The 4234-nt window shown below is 53.2% G+C and overlaps 1 non-coding gene across 1 annotated transcript; it reads right to left on the reverse strand.

The window, feature by feature from the left end:
- Window positions 1-84, reverse strand: TRNAL-CAG (transfer RNA leucine (anticodon CAG)). The gene has a single exon. It is a non-coding gene; the product is annotated as a tRNA-Leu (tRNA).
- Between the last annotated feature and the right edge of the window lie 4150 nt (window positions 85-4234).

Raw genomic sequence — 4234 nt, forward strand, 5'->3', positions numbered from 1 at the left:
TGTCAGAAGTGGGATTCGAACCCACGCCCGGAAGACCGGACTGCGACCTGAACGCAGCGCCTTGGACCGCTCGGCCATCCTGACAATTATGGCAGCGTGAGATTACGCAAAACTAAGTTATTAACGAGTTTTACAATGCCGTTTGCAAACGCTGCGGACGTATATAGCGGCGCCATATGAGTTTTAGAATAGCGTTTGCCCTGCTGCAAACCGCAACGCATGGTCGCAGTATAGCGTACTAGAATATGGGGTAGTGTGTTCAGGCACCCTCTCTCATCATGCATCGCGTGAAGCGTCGCACGTGGATAAAAAACCGGTTCTCAAGGCGGCCCTGCCGTAGCATGGGCAGGCATGATTGTCAGCTCCGCGCCGCTCTGCTTTCTCGGGGGCATTTCAGTGACCTGTTGCTTCTGTTCGCGCCCGCTTAACGAAAATTTTCCTGGCAATGTTCTTGCTGGCCACACGACAGTGAGGCAATGTCGAGTCATCGGCGGCAACGACACTGCTTTTGCAGCTAGGTGCGACACAGGGTATACCATTGGAAAAAAAGTGAGCTGCCGTCGCTTTTCGCTGCACCCAAAGACGAAGCACGGAAGAAGGTTTGGGAACAGAATTTAATTGAAAGGATGGGACCTTGAACGAAAGTTGCTCTGTATGTGAGCCACACTTCGAGACTTCACGTGTTCTCGGAGACTACGTGCACGTTATAAACGGCGAAGAAGTTCGCGTACCTCGTAGGAGACCAGAGCCAACGCCGGACGCTGTGCCGATGTTACTGCCTAACGCTTCAAGCTACTTATCAAAGAAAACGCCGCATCCAAGACCTCCGAGAAAGCGGAAGAACTCGGCGGTCGAATCTACCTTCTCCAAAAAAACGGCAGTACCCTGTCTTGACGGTGAGGCCACTGATTCAGGTTCATCGATGTACTTTCCTGCTGACTACGAAGACTGCAGCTTCGCTGGAACGCTTACTCAAGCTTTGTTTACCTTGAATTTATGTGAGCTCGATCGCACTGCATCTCGTGTCAAAAAGAGCGGTAATTTACGTGTTCTCATGACTTCATCTTTTTGTGAAGGGTAACAACCACTCAAGAGCAAACGAAAAAAAAAAAAGCTGCACGTGAAAATCAGTCGTTGTTCATAAAGGTGCCACCGTGATGAAGTGATCGTGAACTGATAATTCCACGGAACGGCGTCGAATTTGATCAATGTTACTGCTCACTGCAGTATGCGCGCTCGTAAATAAAGGGTTTCTTCTGACAGTCTGACAGTGGTGCCAAGTGATTTTTTTTTTTTACTGCACAGTGCAATATCCCGGCCATAGCAGCAGTATTTGGCGGGCGCGTAATCGTTTAATGACCCAAGATTGTCAAAATTATTCCCAAGTCTCCAGCTATGGCATGCCTCTCAGTCGAATGGCAGCTTTGTCACCTTAGAAGAGAGAGAGAGGAAACTTTATTAGAACTTGGCCGGCAGCTTGGTCTTGGTGGCCTCAGATGGCGGCGCTGAGTCCCTGAACTCGGGCGGCATCTTCGGCCTGCCGGACAGCCCAGAGCTGGTCGTTGAGCTCCGAGCTTCTGAGCGCCGCCTCCCAGCGGCGGCGTCGCCGACGGAGAAGGTCCCCCGCGGCTCCCGCAGACGGGACGGCGGCGGGAACGAGTGAGCTCGAGGCTTCCTGTTGCCTGGTATTGGCAGCCGCCATAGGCGCATCGCGAACGGCGGCCGTTTCTCGACCATTGTTATCGGCGCATTCCCAGAGCATGTGGCGCAGCGTTGCTCTGTGCCCGCATGCTTTACATAGATCGGTAATGTGTAAGTGCGGGTAGCAGTGGCGTAAGACGACCGGGCTGGGGTAAGAGTGGGTTTGTAGTAAGCGATAGCTTACGGCATCGTGTCTGTTTAATTTGTCATGCGGTGGCGGGAACTTTCGCCTTTCCAGTCTGTAGTGTTGCGTAATATCTCGGAACGTGATGAGACGATCACCCCACGACCATTGTGGTCTGTGTTGTCGCTGCGTGTCTGTCAAAGTGTCTCGATCCGGCAGATCAGAAGCCCCGCTCTCGGGAGCGGAGGCGGCGGCCACGGAATGTGCCGCGGCTCGGCGAGTGAGACCTCGAGCCGCGGCGTGGGCCGCCTCGTTGCCCGGAAGCGGGACATCGGTGTGTGCCGGGGTCCAAAGGAGGAAGACTGTTAAATTTTGTTGTGGCGATCGCGACGCTGAGTCACCATCACCGCACCTCTTAAGGATGCGGGCCGCTTCCCGCGAGACGCGGCCGCGCGCGAAGCCGCGGATTGCTGCCTGCGAGTCGCTGATTACGATCGTAGCGTTCGGCACCGTGGCGATTGCTAGGGCTATCGCGGCTTCTTCGGCCGCCTCCGTATGTCCCGTGGTCACCGTGGCGCTCGCGAGGCATTTGCCCGCACGGTCAACGACCGCAGCGGCGTGTGCGTGTCTCCCGTCCCCATATCTCGCGGCATCTACGTACACAACTTCGTCGCTAGTGCCGTACTTCTTTTGAAGGTCTCTAGCTCGCTGGTTACGGCGCCCGACGTGGTGCGTCGGGTGCATATTCTTAGGAAGCGGCGGAACAATTAGGCGGTCGCGAACCGAGGCAGAAACATCCGATTTTTCTCCCTGCTGAGTGTGGTACCGGATGCCAAGTGACTCTAGGATGTGTCGACCCGTCTTAGACCCCGCCAAGCGTTCGTTTTGCGAAACGACATGGGCCTCAATTAACTCGTCGAGTGAGTTGTGCAGTCCAAGTTCTAGTAACTTTTCAGTGCTCGCATTCAGTGGAACTCCAATTGCTCTCTTGAAAGCCTTTCGTATTATACATTCGATCTTGTTTTTGTCTGAGCCTAGCAATTTGATGTAGGGGGCAACGTATGTTATACGGCTTATTGCGTACGCCTGCACTAGACGGATCGCGCAGTGTTCGCGCATACCAGTACGTCTGTTCGTGATACGACGTAGGAGTCGGATCGTGTCGTCTACCGAACGACGTAGTCTTCGCACCGTCTCACCATTATGGCCGTTTGCCTGCAGGTGTAACCCCAGAATTCTAATTTTGTCTACGTGTGGAATGGGAGTGCCATCTGCCAATAGAACGCTTATTTTGTAGCACTCCCTTTCCTCGTCGCGCGGGGTTTTGCGACCTCTACTTGCAGGTTTGTAGATTAGAAGTTCCGACTTGGTTGCCGAGCATTCGAGGCCCGTTCCTCGCAAGTACTCCTGAACTTCGTCTACACCTGCCTGGAGCGTACGCTCGACGTGACCATCACAACCTCCGCCGGGAACCCAGAGGGTGATGTCATCCGCGTAGATCCGCGTAGATCCGCGCATCCGCGTAGGCGCATGCGCATGTCATCCGCGTAGATACTGTGATACAATCCTTGTATGCCTAATAATTTCTCGGGTAGCCCCAATAGAACTAAATTAAAGAGTAATGGCGAAATTACGGAGCCTTGTGGCGTGCCCCTCGAGCCCAACTCAAATTCTTGCAGTTCCACATCTCCAACGACGACGCGTACGCGTCTGCCGGCAAGGAAGTCACGTATGTAATTATATGTTTTTTGTCCTAGTCCTAATGTTTGAACTCTGTTTAAAATTGCTTCGTGCTTAACGCTGTCGAAGGCCTTTTTAGTATCTAGGCCAAGGATCGCCTTGGTTGAGCTGGTAATGTCATCAACAATGTGGTGCTTCAGCTGAAGCAACGCGTCTTGTGCGGAGAGATTGCGGCGGAATCCTAGCATGGTGTGCGGAAATACATCGCGGACTTCGAGAAAGTCAGTCACGCGTTTGAGGACTGCGTGCTCCAGAACTTTTCCTACACAAGACGTGAGCGAAATTGGCCTTAGATTATCAAGCGCAACCTGCTTGCCCAGTTTAGGAATCATGATAACTCGAGCTCTTTTCCACGCTTCAGGAAGGGAACCACGTTGCCAGCACTCGTTGATATAAGTCACAAATCGGGAGATTGACTCGTCATCTAAGTTGCGGAGAGCCTTGTTCGAAACCCGGTCCAGCCCGGGCGCCGATCGGGTGTTTAGTTCAAAAAGGACTGCCCGAATTTTCGCTTCGCTAAATTCGGCGTCTAGTTGCTCATTAGCAACGCCGTCATAATCTGGGTGTTGGACGCTCTCTGCCGACTTAAAGTAACGGTCACGTATTGCATCGAGCAGGTCATCGCCTTTATGATCGTTCACAAGTCTCCGAGTTTTATGGCCTTGAGCG

The sequence above is a fragment of the Rhipicephalus microplus genome, chromosome 6, assembly GCF_043290135.1.
Source record: "Rhipicephalus microplus isolate Deutch F79 chromosome 6, USDA_Rmic, whole genome shotgun sequence".
Classification (NCBI taxonomy): domain Eukaryota; kingdom Metazoa; phylum Arthropoda; class Arachnida; order Ixodida; family Ixodidae; genus Rhipicephalus; species Rhipicephalus microplus.